At 40.8% G+C, this 18,813-nt stretch overlaps 1 protein-coding gene across 1 annotated transcript in view; it reads right to left on the bottom strand.

The window, feature by feature from the left end:
• Nucleotides 1-18,813, bottom strand: part of si:dkey-215k6.1 (transmembrane protein 132B) — a 191,381-nt gene that overhangs the window by 65,590 nt on the left and 106,978 nt on the right. The window lies entirely within an intron of this gene.

The raw sequence follows: 18,813 nt of genomic DNA, 5'->3' as shown, positions 1-18,813 counted from the left end.
ATAGGGAAAAATGAACTATGAGGTTGAAACATAGTGGGGTTTAGAGTGTAACTTTTTTGTTGTTGTTATGATTGCAAGACGTAGTTTTCATGAAGTTTCTCTGTGTTAGCGTCACAGTAAAGTAAATTTGTTTTATTCTTCCTCTGGGACTGAATTTAAAACCAACCTAAAACAAAACAAAACCACCTTTGCGAACAGAAATCACCTGGCTGTACATGTCCGCTCTGATTTATGCTTTATTGGTTTCTATTGCACATAAATCTGCCTTTGCAAGTCTCTCTCACACAGACACCAAGGCACACAGCCACCCAATATTGATCTGTGGAGGGTATTTGGAAAATCTGGTGCCAAAGCAGAGCGACGGCTAGCAACAACACCACAAATATACACACACACGTTTTAAAATCAGCGCAAGTCACTCATGTAACATTTCACGCTGTCACCCCAACCTCCATCCCAACTTGATACCCCGTCTTGATCTTTTTTGCTCTCTCACACACACACACACACACCCACACACACACACACACACACACACACACACACAAACCCTAACCTTTCCTCAGTGTCTGTAATCATATATTGATTTAATGCAGCACTAGGTATCACATCCATCTCTGCTTTTCTCCATCTTCTTTGATATTTCTGCGCTTTTATGATATTTGTCCGGGGAGGCGAAGACACACCTTTTGAGATATGGGCTACTTGGCCCTGTCGGGACAAAAATTGGATTTCTTTCTTTAATTTATTTGAGCAAAGACCATTTCTATTGGAAAAAAAAACGTGTGGCTATTTGTAGCAAGGTGAGCAAGGATCCAGACCATTGCACATCTAGACTATAATCATGGTATTTCTGCTCTAGTTTATTATGTGTTGATTCGATGCCTTTTTCTTTTCATTTACCCCATTTTGAGAAGTCAGGGGTCATACTCTTAAAAACAGCACCTTTGAGCAAAGCCTAGATTTTTCTCATTGTGTGTTTGATGATGTTGTTAAACAAAAACACAACAATTAAAATCATTATGCTAACACTTAATTACTGTCGATTACAACCAAAACTGCTAGAGTGGAATTTCCTGCTAGCTCCGTTGTCGAAGTTACACACCAGGTACCCTCTACTTACTGTGGAAACAAAATGGAAATTTAGCCATTTTATCACAGTGCTGTGTTTTGTAAAAAGCAATAATCCACTCCACACTGTGATTTACAATGGGGTAGAAGAGGCACACGGGTTTTAAGTAATCTGCGTCTTGTGGCTTTTTACTTGAATGGGACTCAACTCCCACAGTGAACATTAACCGTGGCATATGCAAAGCAGACTGCATAAAGTCTGCTTTTTTAAAATTTTATTTGTAATCCCACCAAATGAAACATGGGCAAGACTAAAAACTTCTCTCCAGTGGCCTCCCTACTGTTTAATGACCAGTGTTATGTTTACTTATTATATTCCCTGCACTCTGGATAAGAAATCTATACCAATCTGTGTGTGGAAATAAAGAATCTAATTTATTTTGTATGTAGGGGGGAGATGTAAAGAGATCAATTAGTGTGGCTGAAGTTACAGAGACAAAGAAAATAAACTGCAAGGGCAGAGAGACGGGAGTATATCAGAGAAGAAAGAAGAACGGCAGAGAGAGACCACTACCACGACAGACAGAATAATAAAGACAAAAAGGCATTTGGTATTCATTTCCAAATAAACACATAGTGTGAAATTTCCAACAGAGGAGTTAGTGCTTGAGGAAGAGGTAGGTACTTTTCTTGTTGTGCTGCACTGACTGAACTGTGGAGAAAGGACAGCTTGAGGAATATGAAAGTAAAAAAACTATGTGAAAAGGGGATGTAGGTATATTAAAGACTGACAGAAAGAGAGCAGCAGAGACATATTACAGATTTAAAACAGTAAATGCCTTTGTGGGAATGTGATGCTGTTGCCTTAAAAGTTACACTCTTCTCTCATATTACATTAGAGGAGAGCGAGCTGCAAAGAATCAAAAGTGAGCTGAACAAATTGGGGATTTGATGAATTAGACAAAGTTGCATTTGCATCTAAGAACACACACTCACAGCTCTTTATACACTATATCACATTATCTTTAGGAAAACAACACCAGAATCTCCCTGAAGACCAATTCCCCTCAGCCAGGGGTTACCTTGTTCAAAAAGAGAGACAATGCTGAAAAAGATAATAAGCAATTCTCCCAAAATAAAACCTTTAACACTGACAAAACACCTACAGGCACTTGAAATTCACTCAAACTAAAACCTCAAAACAAACAAAAAAGAGGACGGGATTAAAACCACCTACAAAATATTCTTTAAACTTCAAAATGGAAGAAAATAAAAAATCTTCCACTCTTGGTGCAGACACCCCACATTAGACACCAGACACCTCTGCCTGCAGGAGACGCAGCTGAAAGAACCTCTTCTCCTTTCTATGAATGAAAAGTTGATCCTAGTTGTGCATGTTGCAAAGAAGCACAGAGGGTTTTGAAAGTATGAAATTTCAAACACGGCACATCCACAAACACGACTCCTTTTCTCATCTGAGGAGTTGCAGTTGCGTCAAAGGAAATGACAGATGAGGATGCTGCACTGTGTGCACATGCTAATGCTTCTTCAGTGTTGAAAGTTAAACAAATTATGTTTTGGTGATATTATGAACAGACACAAAAGCACACAAATAAAGGAAACACTTGTATTGTCATTGAAATATTCGATCTCACTCTCGCTCATTAGTTTTATAGTGAAGTAGTTTTTATAGTTTTTATCACAACTATTTCATTGTTTTGGCTTCACAAAGGAAAATGTCTCAATCTTTGACTTTACACTGTAGGATATGATGGATTTCTGCACACACAGTAAAATACTCTACTACTCTCTCTACCGAGAGAGACTCCGAACGAGAAGGAATGAATTATTAATCATGCCGTCTAATTATGGTGTGTGGCCGTGAGAGAGATATGATCCTGGGGAAATCACATCTAACAGTCATTTATCACAACAAATAGAGTGAAAAACACTGGTTAGAGGAGAAGAGAGAGAGGAGAGAGAGACTACAGAGAGAAGAGGAGAGGGCAAGAGAAGAGCGGAGATAAAAGGCCAACCCCTCTGCTATCAGATTCTACTATTAAAATATGCTAAGGAGATACATGGATAGGGAGTCGGGAGGAAGGGTAAAAGGAGAGTCTAAAGTAGCGAATTAAAAGATGCTCATGGGAAATTAGAGCCCCATAAGAGCCCCTAACTGCCTCTGAAAACTGGGTTTACAGGGCAACCCGAAACACAAGGATTAAATACATAAATAATTGCATCTTTTGTTTTGTCTGAACATTACTATATACTTTACAAGTTGGTTATTAGATAGAACTCTTCCGTACGAGGTAATAATGATTCATGATATATTGATAAACCTCTCACAATTAGAGATTCCTCATGGAAGCTTACAGAAATATAAAGTCTAATGTCTTCCTCTCCATACACGCAACGCCTCCTCCGTCCAATGAACCACCCCTTTTGGGACTGTGCCTCGCGTATATTTAGCCACTTATAATATACACAGGGGCATCCAAGCTGTGCCATGACATGCTGGGCTGGGCTGAGCTGAGAGAGTGACTGAATCAGGCCAGGTATCAAATCCAGCCTGTCAGCCATGCAAACCTAGGACCCACTCAGGCCTTTAAAAAAATAAAACACCAACTCCCAGAAGGCCGAGCTCTTTGCTTCTCCACCTCCTCTCCCTGACAGCTCAGAGGGAGATGGGGTGATGGGGTGTGTGACTGCATGTGTGTGTGTGTGTGTGTGTGTGTTTGAAGGCAAGATAGTGGGGGAAAGAGGGAAAATGAGCGATAGAGTGGGAAAAAAGTGGAATAAGAGCAGGGAAGGCACCTGGATCCAGGAAGAAGATAGAAAGACAGAGAGGAGGAAAGAGTGTGATTTAGTAGAAGAACTGTGAGAGTTCCCACACACACTAAAATGTATGTATAGGGCATGTAGCACATGCTGCTGTTCATGTGCATATTTGTGTGTGTCTGTGTGTGTATGTTTGTGGGTGGGTCTTTGAGACCAGAGGCTACATGCCAAGCTCCCACCTTAACCAAAGCCCCTTATTTAGAAACTAAGTGGTCTGGCCGGAGTGTGAAACAAGCCCGCAGGTTAGATTCCCCTGCTGACATGGGCGACCTCGTCAGTCAAATTCAAGAAAGAGAATGAGAAAGTGGAAACAGGAGGGATTACGAAAGAGGAATGAATAGGGGTTCAAAGCTAAAGAAACAGGAAGGCAGCCAATGTACATTAAGGATTTATTGCTCGTGCATGATTGTGTGTTATGTGTGTGTGCATTTTGTTTTGCATTTATGTATCTTAAGTGACAGCTCCTGTCAACGTTGCTTGTCCCGTATAGGGCAGCCTCTCTGAAAGGTCTCTGCATACACACACACATACACAAATGCACTCCCACAGTGTTCTTGGAGTCAATTGGCAAGTGAATGCTAGGACACTTTGTGTGTGTTGACAACTCTGGCATTACAACACTTACTGACAATTAGACTGGCGGGCAGACAGGTCACTTTATGGAGGAGACAGTGGGAAACAGAGAGACAATGACAGAGAGGAGATTTTGGTTTTCTTTGATGAGATGTCTAGCAAAATAAGTCTGAATCACAATTTCGGCAGCTCACACACAACAGATGGCAGAAACCGGAGAACTGCTTCCAGGCAGACAGACTAACACAAATGGCATTTAAATACAAACAGTCATATCACCTTCTCCCACTTTATATTCCTCAGCCCCCACAAGCATTCACGCATTGGACATATTCATCCTCCAGCCCCTGGATGCTTAGACTTAAGTACTACCGTAAGATCTGCCACAGGAGAAGCACACTTCTCACCTTGTTTCTGTAGAGCCTCCCCTCCTCGATGTTTGGTGCATGAAATTATTTCATATCACTTTAGGGAAGTTATTTGCTAGCTACACCACATTAATGAACATTAATATGCCAAAGGTAATTTGCTCTGCAGGCAGGTGTTAAACAGAGCAAATTTGTTAATGATTTTTAACCTATGAGCTAAAAGTAAATCCAGCTTTTTCCAAATGAAAATTAAATTAAATTGTTTAAATTGTCCAAAACTTATGCATCTATCCCCTGGTAGATAGATGCCCTCAGCACATTCTCTACTTGTTCCTCACAGTTGGTATTAAACAGGGAACGTGACATTGTGTTGTGCTTGCTCTTTATCCTGTGGGTGAACTCAGAACTCTGTTGCAGACTGACATTTCCCTCACATTTACAAAATGCAATTTCAACTCATACTGCCGCAAGACTCATTATCCAACAGTTAGTGACCAGTCGTTAAGGATCTCATGTGTGAATCTATCTACATCTAAATATTATGCATGGTGTTCAGTGAGCTCAAGCCAGTTTCACTGGATAATGGTTATTAAACGGTGAACTCAGGCCTGTTGATACATACTGGTACTTCTTAAAAATGTAGACTTTCCAAAAATAGACCTTCACACACTGTTGCAATGTATAAAATATTCTACATCATCACAGACCCCCAGTTCATACTTTTATGTTATTCTCTCTATGTTATGCTCCATAGGGTGTTTCAAAAATACAGGACATCAATTGAAACCTAAATGGAAAACATCAGGTCATGATTCCATAAGATTTGCAGGTCAGCTTTGCAAAAAAAGGGAACTGAAAGTAAAGAGTGGAACACAAAGAAGATGATGAGAGGCATAAATGAGAAGGTGAAAAAAAGAATGAGGACGGAGATGGAAGGAGAGAGAATGGGAAAGCCGGAGACAGTGATTGAATGTTATTGTGGTTGCAGAGGAAGAGAGAGAAAGCAGTGAGGCGTTTCCTTATCGCATTTGTGGAAACGTGAGTGTGTGTGTGTGTGCATATTTGTGGGAGTGTGTGTATGAGAGAAAAAAGGCGACAGAGGGGAAACGCCAATCTTTGGACGCGGATCAAAAACTAGTTTAATACAGGTTGAGACATGTTCAACTTGCTCTTGAACTTATGGAACTTTATGGTGCTTTTAATGCTTGATTGATAATAAGCTTATTATTATAATTATTATAATTATTATTATTTTATTATTATTAAGCCCTTTTGTATGTTTTCCTTTTAAGTACAAAACACACACAGCAAACACAGCATACAGTACATATTAGAAATGCTGTTGTCATCTTAGACTTTTAATATGTATTTATACAAATGCCTTTGTTTTATACACTTCGTCAAAGGGTCACTCTTCAAAGAGTGCCTTTTTAAAATGCAGTATAGTAATTGCCATTGGTGTCTTTTGTTGTCATTGAGCTTTTGAAGGAAAAAGAAGAAACATTGTTGAAGGTTTAAATTGCAAGCTACCACGCAGCCGTGTGCTCCGACAACACAGTCCTCAAGTAGAAAAAAAGATAAATAACAAATCACAGACATACAAAGGCAGGCAAAAAAATGAAAAGTCAATGTGCGAGCGAAGAAGAGACATGGGGAGGAATACAGAGGGAGAGAAAGACAGAGGAAAATGAATGGCCTATCTCCATAAAAGTAGCTGTGTTTCTCAAGTTGGGAGCCAGGCAGCTAAAAGTCAACAGCCGGAGAATGGATGGGACTGATTGAATTTATAGAAGCTGCTTGCTTAGATCAATGCTGCACACACAGGCAGCCTGAGAGAAAGTGCATGTAGGAAGCAGATTTGTTGTCCATCAATACCTCACTTCCTCCTGACTTCGGAAGAATTAGTAGGAGTGAAAAGGCAGCAGAACACAGTCTTTTTAAACTTTTTAGCATCTTCTTCAGCCCAACGACTCTCCTGTACATATTTTACACATAGAGTATGAGCTGTGAAAACACAGACCACAGAAGTTCAACAGCCAAGCCCCGTGGGTGATCAGTAGGAGTCAAAATGCTAAGTGAGTTAAGGTCAATGAGTTTGTTTCAAGTTTAATAAACATGTTTTGTGTGAAATAACATTTTCTCTATTAAGACAGTCCACAATCTTTCTCTAACCTTAACCAAGTGCCGCGATGGCCGCGAGTGCCTAAATCCAACCACATAATTGTTTGAAAGGTTACATATTCTGGCAGAAAAGAACTCTGCCGACTAAGTAGGTTTTACCACATCTACTGCGAACTTTGTGAAATAACCTCATGATATTGTCATGTCTCACTTCGTAAAAAGGAAGTAGAGTAAAAAAGAACCTTTCAGCTTGCCAGAAACAGTCCTGTGTGGCGACTGACGTGCTCACAGCCTCTCGTAGAACGTTAGATTTTTGCTGTGTAGTTAGTTAAACACATTTACATTTGTATTTTGTATTTATCAAACAGCTGAACTACACTCACCGGCCACTTTATTAGGTATACCTGTCCAACTGCTCGTTAGCGCAAATTTCTAATCAGCCAATCACATGGCAGCAACTCAATGCATTTAGGCATGTAGACATAGCGACATTTCTGTAGGCGCAAATGGCTGGTTGTTGCCAGAGGTCAGAGGAGAATGGCCAGACTGGTTCGAGCTGATAGAAAGGCAACAGTAACTCAAATAACCACTCGTTACAACCGAGGTATGCAGAAGAGCAACACGTCGAACAAGTGTTTATTTGAGTTACTGTTGCCTTTCTATCACCTCGAACCAGTCTGGCCATTCTCCTCTGACCTCTGGTATCAACAAGGCATTTGTGCCCACGGAACTGCCGCTCACTGGAGGTATACCTAATAAAGTGGCCGGTGAGTGTATATACTGGAGGTATTCTGTGTCTTCAGTCTCTGTGCCTTAACTTTCAAATTGAAATTGTTCTGTGCCCCTTTAAGACACTTAATTCCACATGGTGCTTTTGTGGGTTTCCCTCTGCCCGCAGTTGGAAAAACCTCAAACCCTTTTATTTTTAGAGTCTACGTATAGTACTCAAACATGACATTTTCACTGACTTGCCAGTATGAAGCTTAGCGTCCCAAAAAGTATTATTCGTTTGGGAGAAAAAGAAACAAATGTGACACGCACGCACACACAAACTTCTGCTGAGCCTAAGTGGTGGGTCCAGCACTATTAGTTACTGCTGAAAAATGAGGGCAGGCAGGAAGACAGCACGAGAGAAGTGAAAGTGAGGAGAGTGGAACGCGGGGGCAGAGGGAACGAGAGGGAAGAAGAGAAAATTAGGAGGCGGAACAGAGAGTTCTTTGCAAATCTGAATGCAAGGGTAAGAAAGATTGGAAAAAGGAGGCAGAGGGCGCTAAGGAGAAGAAGATAGTGACGGAGAGAAACAAGGACTTGGTTGTAGTGAGAGAGCAGGTAACAAGCAGTAATAATAATAAAAGATTTCATGAGAGAAGGAGAGTGAGAGGAGTCAGATAGAGGCTGAGAGATCCACAATGTGAACAAGACACAGGAAGAGGGAGGGTAAGACACAAGGAATAGAAATAGGATTGAGAGTGGGTGTCTTACACAATTCTGTAATTCGTTGCAAGTGTACCTACAACATACCGTCTATATGCCGTCTATATTTGTGCCTTCCTTTTTTATTGTCTGATATTCTGAGTTATAGCCTCACTTCACAAAGGCAGTAATGTTGGTCCAGGTTTAAGGTTTTTGTCGCTGTAGAGAGTTATTAATTTAACTTTATGATCATCTGTTGTTCATTTATTCACTAGATTGAATTCATTTTAATCGATTTTTATCTTTTGTGGTCATATTTAGACACTTTGCCAACTTCAAACATTTTGGACACTCTATTTAAATTGTCTCTGTGGCTCCAGAAGCAATTTATACAGAGAATTAGAAACAGTAACTTGAATTTAAAGAATGGTATATCACAAATTTTGTTCTTATTCTTCTTCATGTCTATGTCTGAACACATAGTGGTACATTTTATTTTAAGTTAAAACCAATAAAACCAGTGGTAAAAATACCTACTGTACTGTATGTGTGAATATTTATGCCTATATTTATTGGATATACAGTTATATATGTGGGTACTTGTGTGTTAAGAGAGAGGCAGTGGGGAAAAAGAAGAGAAGTTGAAAAGAAGCACTGGTGTGTGTGTGTGTGTGTGTATCACCAAAAAGTAGGAGAATTAATCTCCCATGAACTTATAAGTACAAGTTTCAAAGGTTGCACAAGTGTGTGTATGTGTGTGTTAGTGACATAGCGATAGAGAAACCGTAGGAGGATAAATCTTCCATGAACCTTTAAATCAAAGTACAAAGATGGAACAAAAGTGCATGCCTGTGCATAAGCCTGACTACACGTGTAGTGTGTGTGTGTGTGTGTGTGCACGCCTGTCACATACAACTACATGTATTTCTCCCAGCACACGCACTGACTGAATGCAGCAGAGGGAAGTAAGAGACAGATAGTCAGCGACTGTCTGCGGGGATCACATGTAATTAATCCAGGGCATATGCCTTGCTCGAGAGCATGGCAGCCAACACGCTGGCATGACGGATTAAAAGTATCAACGTAAATCCCCTTTTCATCACAAAGGCCTTAACCTGTGTCACCATTGTATAAATTGCTCTCTTGTAAAGTTTTCTTCTCCTACAAAACTCTAAGAATGAAACTTTATCAGTGTTACTGGCAGCGTATTTAAAAAGAAATTGGACACAGTCATAAACTGTAGAACTATAGCTTAATAGAGACAAACTGATTATAAATAACGTGTGTAGGCATGCAATACAGTTGTGCTGTATACAGTCGGTAAGTGAGTCGAACAACGACCGCCTCTCCCCTCCCCTAAAGTCACTAGTCTATTTTATTTTCTCTTATTTCCCATCTGACACGCCAGCATCCTGCACCCTACCATCCCACTCTCTCTAAAAGCACATTATCAGCCACTTACCTCTGTTTAGCATAGCATCGACTAACAATGAACTAGAATAAAATGTCACCAAACACCCTGGTCAATGCCCTTTTTGTTAGCTTCCATGTTAATGTCCACGGCCATTTGTCCGGACATGTTAATGTGCTAATCAGTGCGGAAGCAATGTTTAGCCTTAGGGGTGAAGTTCGGGCTACACTTTGGTCTACTGCCAGCTAGCTCAGTTAATAGACACGCACACAAACACACACACACACACACATAGAGGTCAATCACAGGGACGTTACCTCAATTTACAAATTCCCTGCATGTTAAAAAAATCATTCCACATACAAACTTTACATGGACACAGATGATCTTTGTTGTTAACTTTATGGTGCCTTATTTCTATGTTCATGGTATTGTGTTCTTGTTATAGTATGAAGAAACACTTCCAAGATAATTCATTTCATATACACCTCAAAATATTGCGCTCACACTCATCACAGGAAGAAATATTCGATCGAATAACGATCCTTATAGACATAGACATACAGTATATGTCTTTATTCTCATTGCATTGAATGTACAATGAAATCATAGCGCCTGTTCGATGCTAAAAGAAAAGACAGAAAAACACAGTGGCACTATTGCACTTGAGATTAGCAGCAGGTGGCATTTAGCGCAGCTATCGCTCTAGTATAAAAACAGTTTTTTAATCCATTTGTTTGAGCTTTGACTGTCCTGCACCACTTGCTCGAGGGCAAAAGTTTGAAAACGTCACTGCCTGAAAGAGAGGAATCTCTGAGGACACGCTGTGCTTTGTCCGGACGACGTGAGCTGTACAGTTGTTCCAGGGAAGGTAACGGACAGCCAATTATTTCCTGGGCTGTGTTTATGACCCTCTGGATGGCTTTAATCTTGTGAGATTAAAATCTGTTAAAGATATGTGAGTAGCTGCTGTTGATCAGTATCAGAGACAGTCATCACCAACAATGGCACACAAGAGATGCACAGATTGTGTGGTTGTCTAGCAACAACATTATGACCCTCACCGTCAAAATCGCCCAGCTGCGTTATCAAGATCAGACTTTTAAGTTTGGAAAAGCCTTGTGGTGCAACTCGCTTTTAACGAATTCACTTAGAGTTTCGTTTATTTTGGACTTTGTGTGGTTATTTGTCTTGTGAAAGCTACCAGTGGAAGGTCACAGTTCCCACACCTTTTTGTTTGCCACTACATCACTGAGATTACTGCGAGGGACCATTTTCTACGAGGTAAAACTCGCAGCAGCTGCCTGACACAAAGCCATACCTCTGTTTCAGTCTGATTTTAATGCAGTATAGCACTTCTTTCTCACCCCCATGTCTCTGGCAGTTTTTCATTGGATCTGACACTGAACACAACCTGTAAAACCCTTGCCTCAGCACTGTCGGGTAGAGAGGGAGGAAGACAGCGAGAGAGAGAGAGAGAGAGAGAAGAAGAAAATGATTAGACAGAAGTGAAAAGGGAAGAGGATGAAAAAAGGCAGACAGATGGCAAAATAGAGGAATAGAAACGCTTGTTAGCACCTCACTGGCCCAAATAAATATAAGATGACACACCTGACTGATAATTAGTCTCAAGAGCATTAGAGTCTCTCTGTGTAAGACAGTGTGTGGAAGCATGTGTTCCCTCTGTGTGTATGTTGGTGGGTTATGGTGAAAACTCACTGTGTGAGTGTGCGATGGAAAAAAAAAAAAGAGGGCAGAGGCCGTTGCATGTGTCCAAGCTAATGGGTATCCTGGCACACATAATCAGAACCGTTAATCACAGATAGAGGAGGGCGAGATAGACTTTTCAACCGAAAATGAGGCGCGAGAGAAAGAGGTTGAAAAGTCAATAGCGGGAGAAGGGGGGGGGGGGGGGGCTTTTTAAAAGAGGGAAATGGGATAGACCTGTCATTTCATTTAATGACTGACCTATTTCATCTGTTATTTATTTATTTTTCTTGGGAAAATTGTGTCATGCCACCAGAAAAATAAAAAAGAAACCAAAAACCCTTTGAGTTTAATTACATGCAAGAAGGAGAGAAGAGGTTGCAAAAGGAGAGAGGAAGACGGAGAGACAGAGGGGTGGAAATGGATTTTACTTGTAGTGAACTAATTTGCGTCACTGGCCAGGCTTAAGTCAAATCCTTAAGGGAATATCCAATCTGAAAAACAATTCTGTTAAGTTGAACCTATTGTTCCAGTCTAAACCAATATTTGTAAACATGGGACATGAGACAGATATTTGGCACACGCACCCAGGAAAGTAGTGTAACACAGACTCTCTCCCTTTCTGCACAGAACCAAGATGCACACCTCTCTTGGTTGTTGTCTATTATTTTTCCTCTAAGGCTAAGATATCTGTTTTAACAGTGAGTTTTAATGGAGGTTTCACCATTTGTTTATGCAAATGAATTAAACCATAAAAACGAATCGCTAAGCAAAACAAGTCAAGAGATAAAGACAGAGGTTGCTCTAGGACTTAATGTGGCAAAAGAGGTGTATCACTCCTTAATAATATAAGAGGTTAACACACACATTGACACACAAAAAATATTAGCAGAATTATTAACTGATAAACACACATTTGCTAAGGGAGAGCTGCTTATCTGCCCCATATCATAATATATAATATGACCTTGCACGCCATGTGTTTGTCCTTTACTTATACTAGTGTCCTCTCTTTTAATTATCTCAACAATGACAAGAAATGTTCACATTATAATGTAAAGATTTACCAATAGTGTCACCAGTAAATCAGCTGTGCCTGTCATAATGATGTTCCTTTAGGAGCTCAATCTGTTGTTGTAAATTTACTGGCAGCATACAGTATGGCATTACTGAGCTGGATGGAGCTGAAAATAGATGCTCCATGCCCATACACGCACACCCGCTTGCATGCGTGCATGAAGACAGTCACTCGTACATAAACACAAATCCACTAATCAAGCTTCTCTTTTGCAAAAAAAAAAAAAAAAAAAAAAAAACGTGTCAGCCACACAACCTTGTGATTTAGATTTAGCACTAGCACTATAGCACTCTTTATCTTGGTGTGCGAGTGAGAAAGAGGGGGGTGTGTGAGAGAGAGAGAAAGAGAGAGAGAGAAAGGCAAGGTAATTAGGTAATCAACAGCTGTACCAGACAGACAGGAAGCAGCTTGTTAAGAAACTGAAACGGAGATGGAAGTAGGTAATGAGGGAGAAGGAGCAGCAGAATGATCCACATATAAATAGAGAGAAATAACCAAAAAGGGTTGAAACAAAGGAACAGAGCACCAAAAACAGAAAAGGGTATAAGAGAGAGGCGCAGTGTTGGAAGGATGGGGTGGGGACGGGTGGGGTGTGTAGAGGGAGAGAAAAGAGGGAAGCATCAGATGTGAGGACAGGTGCTGTTGTCAGCTATGAAACACATGTAAAGCTTTTATTGACAGGAGGAACCAATTACTGACAGCTTGAAGGGAAGGAAGTTTTTCTCTGTCACACCAGGAAGCACAAACAAATCTGTGTGGAGAAGCATTATTGTTTTTTTTCATTGTCAAACACTTCATGTTCCCCTCTGCGGGTGGGACAATGAGCCTACTTGTGTGTGGATGAAAACAAGGCAGCAGGAGAGTGGAGGTTAAATCCGGGGGTGGGAGAGCAGAGAGATCACTGGTTTGAATCCCACAATAGACAATCTGGTCGGGGGAAATTAGAGAAGAAATGGGCTTTATCTCACCATTTGTTGGAGGTGTTTAGGGAGAGGGAAGTCTGGGCATCTCTGCTTAGGATACAGTTGAAGCTCCACCTCCCTCAAACTGTTTTTAAGTACAACTCAACATTATCACTGTCATGTAAGGATGATTTCTTAAAACACTGATGGATTAGACTGGATAACTTTCACCTAATAATTCCGCTTTACAGAAAATAGCTTTTCAGCTACTCTATTCCTAATCTATAGGCTGCACTAGTGCAGTTTCCAGCAGCAGAGGATGTTAAAAAAATATTTCATTTCAGCTGTCTGAAGTTACTGAAAAGCTCTTGCTTCAATCAGAGCACACCTCCACCAACAGTGTGCCGGCTCCATCCATATTGCTACAAAATACAATTTAGAGTATATAATAACAGTCCTTCCTCAAAATACTATTGAGTTTATTATGACTGTCAGAGGAATATGACATGTACATTTTAGCGTGATTGTGATTTATCTAACTTACATCCAACTTTTACAGAGACAAATAAAATGGCACTCAAAAAGTGATGCGTTTTGAGCAGCTGCAACAGAAGTTTCTTTGGAATAAATAAAAGAAGAACTAGGTCATTAGTGTTTGGATGATTAAATGTGCTGCCAGAAACATGTAATGCTATCAACAGAGGACCCAGGAGACGTGATGCCATACTGCTGTGATGGCATTTGATTGGCAAGTTTTCTCTTGGAAGCGTAAGTAGATCAATGAATAAATGGATTCTAATGTGCAGCCTAGGAGGTGATCCTGTCTCATCCCTTCAGTTTCACTCCAGAGCTCAAAAAGGATTTTTGCCAACATTAAGGCAAAACTCAATGCATCAACCGTTAACATTTGTCATTCGCTTCCTGAGTCCTCTCTTTTCTTTCCATCAATTCCTGACTCACTGAATATGAAGAAGACCAGAGTTCACACGAGCCCAAAGCGAAGACACTGTCGTTCCCTCCTTCTGTTTATCCCCTCTGTCTCTTCCCATGTTGTTTGAGCATGTAACTTTGTCACCTTTCGTTCCTCTTCCTGTTCAGTCTGTTTCCTCATTATGAAAATAATGGGGGATGCAGCCTGCAACTTCCCCAGCAGCAGGAATGTGGGCGAAGTCACCACCAGACAGGTGGGGTCAAGCTCCAATGATCATGCAAATCATATTTATTCTAACAACTAGTTGTGTTCAGTCAATGTACAAACAGAGTGGTCCACTGCTCTAAGTATTATTTCTGGTATTATTTCACAGTATGCGTACATGTACAACAAGCTTAATAAAGACACAAGACAAGACCCCCCCCCCCACTATGCCAACAAGTTCATCAAACTGAAAGAGTGTGAAAGACATTGTTTGTGACTGCCCATCGAGATCAACGCATGCAGTATGAGAAAAATGATTTAGTCCCGTTTGGTCATCTTAAACACTACATTCCACCAGTGAGTCAAAAGCCAATAATGCAGTACTCCTTAAAAACCTTTCCTTCAACCTTTCCTCACTCCTCTCTCCCCTCCCTGCTCATTGAAAGACAATCTTCTGTACCACATTGAAACAAAGTAAAGCAACTTTTATATTCTTTTTCGTTCCTTTTCTTCTTCCAGCAGATCCTTTTAGTCTCCTCCAGGGAGACTGAAGCACTCGGTCCCCCCAGTTTGTTTGTGTCGTTCATTCGTTCGTGCATGCTTGGGAGCTCTCAAGTCAAGGACACAAGCTCAGTTTTCGGTTTACGTGATGAAAAGAATTCATTAACCAGCAACGATGGGACCCTAGGGCTGCCGTCACCTAAGGAAGGGGGGAAGGTGAAAGCAGGAGGGCAAAATGAAAGAATAGAGATGACCGGAAAAATGGAGGGACAGGAAGGGAGGAAAGATAGGAAAGCTGGGTGATAATATAAGGGAAAGGAGGACAGGTTGTGTAGTGGAAGGACACGCAGAATACTGGGAGAAAAGAAATGAAAAGAGCAAACAGAGAGAAAAAAGATAAAGAAAAGCAAGAAGGGACTGGGACATCTCCAACGTTTGACACCTCTTCGCCAACACACAAACACATAACACACGCTCACACAAGGGACAGGGAGTTAGTGTTAGCATCGGCACCACCGCTCGCTCCATGACACCGTACATCTCTAAGGACAGGGACTTGAACACGCAGGGTCTGCGTAGGTCGCCTTAATTAGCCACACATCCCGCTACGCAGGCTCCCAAAGGGGTTTAACAGGGGCGTGGAGGATGAGGAGACGAAGGATGGGGGAGACAGAAAGGAGGGTGAGGAGCGAGGGAGGAATGGGGTATTAGAGCAAGGGGAATAAGCCAATGGGATTGGGAGGTTATTTAAAGCATGGCCTACAAAAACATTCGGAAAAGTACAGTGTGCGTGTTTTCATGGATGTTTGTGTGTATAGATATGAGTCCATGCATGAAGTGTGACCTATACCACGCGTGACTATTTCCTTGAACCAACACCGTGATCCCACGCAGCACATTTAATACATTCAGTACGTGTGAATGCAATGCATGCATGCGTGTGTGCGTCTGCATGTATTTACACTTGTGTATGTATATGCATATGGGTCTGGGCCGGTGATTGAGTGTGCTCAGGTGGCCAGGGTCATTTCAGTGAGTGACAGAATGATGCTAGGCAAGGCTGTACACATAAACCCCATCCATATCTGCGAGGCCTAATTAGCCAGCCCAGGTCATTGCGCAGGGCTTTGATAGAGTGGTAGAGCACAGGAAGGCTCACCAAACCACACATAATGAACACAAATGTTCCCTTTATCCCTCCAAATCCCACTTTATCCTAACTGTCTTGATGTCCTTTTGCCTTAACTGACAGCTAGTGCTTTTCTTCCCATATATAAGCTGTCTCATAACCTAGACAATTTCTTTTAACTGTGTTGTTTCTGAGTTGAAACTGCAGTCTAAACACAGTAAATAGTGTGTTTGGGAGACTTTTACATGGGTCAACTTAACCTAATTGGATGACAGTATGATCTCCAGAGGACGCACATTATGGTGAAGCTTGGAGACCGGCTGATGGATCCCAGCTGAGGTAACAGAGGCTGAAATCAAATTCATTTTGATGACCCCTGCTCCCAAAAGCCTTATCTTGTAGGATGACAGGTTTATTTTAAGGTGTATTCACTTGCCAGTAGCTGGTGACCTGGCTACATTGTCAGTGTGAACAAAGATGCCACTGTGCTTTGGAACAGGGAAAACTCTCAGGGACGCATGTTGATTTGATTTAATCTGAAATTTGAAAATGCTTAGAATTTAGCTTCCTTTAGTACCGTACCCTGATTCTTATCTTTTCTTTCCATTTTGACTTGTTGTCCTTTAACTTGTTTTCTCTCCTTTGTAATGTGTCCAAAGACTGTCTTCCTATTTTTTTTTATCCGTCCTCCTTAATCTCTCCCATCCTGCGATACTTTCTCATTCCTTCTCTTCTATCTTCTTCCTCTCCATCCTCTTTAAGTCGATCCTCACCAACAATATCCCCTCTCGATTTCTCCTTCCTTCACCTCTGTTGTCAAAGCCCTGTTGATTTTTATCAGCTTTAAATTGTGGACATCTTTACAGTTCTCAACCACAAATTCAACTCAAAAAAAAATAAAAGGACAAAACTACTCAGGGTCAAGATGTGAGAGGACAAAAAAACAAATCCTGACAAAAAGATGGTAAGGTGTTGTCGACCTTTGTAAGCCAAGCATAGCTGAGTGGAATTGAAATAGAAAGCCATCAGTGATACTCAAATACACTGTAACACAACCGAGACACACATTGTTTAAGTACATGTACAGTATGCACCTTTTAGCCTCAATTCTATGCAATCAACAGAAGAGAGGAGAAGAAGAGAAGAAAGGCAGGAAGGCACAATAAACATAGACTATTATTACTGAAGTGGTCATTTCCTCTGCTCGTCTGTTGAAGGAATCCTGCAAACTTGTTGTGTAGACTCTGTGTTCTTGCACCATTATCCTTGTGATTTTTTTTTATGTTTTATTTTTCACAGACAAATCTATACTCAAGGGTTAAGTTGGACTGAGGAAATGGCAGCACAAAAATGTGTGACACATTTATACTTTTGAAATTGCACTCGATGCTGGAGATATGAACCAAAGCATTTTCCACAGCTTCAGTATTTTCAAAATGTAAGATAAAGCCGAGGTGTCAGGAAACTTGGGTCTAGTAAGTTTATTTTATTTACAGCCATTTATTCGTCTATAAGACTTAAGTATAGTTCAGGTGAATAAGGGTTTAATGATAATAAGGACTGAATCTGAATCATAGGGTAATACCTTATGAATTAAACGTCTTGTAATGTGGTCCAGGAAAAGTACACTCACTGTCAGAAAAGTTATAATTCTGTTATTGTAGTTATTGTTTATTTATGTTTTTTTATTACTACAGTAATAAATGAAGTCATAGTCCTGCATTATAAGAACTGTTCCAAATGTTTTGGCCAACCTATTCACTCCATCCATTATAACTCCACCACCTATTATTACTTTAATAACAAACACATGGTAGAATTATTACCTGACAGTTTCAACTAAAACTGAGAAATTATAACACCGTAAAAGCTGCTGTCTTGGATTGCCTTGGCTGTACCTAATAAAGTGGTGAGTGAGTGTATTAATATACACATGCACACATCGCAATGAATGAAATGTGAATTCACCATGTTCCTCTCAAGGGAAACACACTAACAGCCGCAGTGTCACACTCGGGACGCCTCCAATCTCTCTTCTTCACTTTAATTCTCCTTTTCTTCTCTCCTCCACTATGCCCTCTTTCACTTATTGGAAAACATCTCTCTTTCTTTCTGTCCTTCCTCCGTCTTGCTGTCTTTTTAATCCCCAAGTGTGCCAACTGAGACTGCAGACATCTTGGCCCCATGTCTTTGTTCTCTCTCTATGTGTGTATGGCTATCATTGTGAGGACCAGCATGATTTTTTAAGCACTGGACTGAGAACATTTTTACAAAGTGAGGACATTTTAGCCAGTCCACACTGGGGAGGATGTTAAAAGAGCAATTTCAGGGATAAGAATATGTTTTAGGGTTGGGTAAAGTTTAGGGTGAGGCAGTTAGTTGCGATGGTTAGGTTTAGGGTAAGGCAGTACATGTTAAGAATAAAAAAAAATAAACACAGTAGATTAGCATGGCCTATGCAACAGTAGGGGGCTAGGGAATGAATTATTTCAATGAGTGTTTTCACACTGACTGCCATACACAAATGTGTGTGTGTGTGTGTGTATCCCTGGGAGACTGTCAG

This window comes from Anabas testudineus, chromosome 9, assembly GCF_900324465.2.
Source record: "Anabas testudineus chromosome 9, fAnaTes1.2, whole genome shotgun sequence".
NCBI classification, from domain to species: domain Eukaryota; kingdom Metazoa; phylum Chordata; class Actinopteri; order Anabantiformes; family Anabantidae; genus Anabas; species Anabas testudineus.
This window is presented reverse-complemented; position numbering and strand designations above follow the sequence as displayed.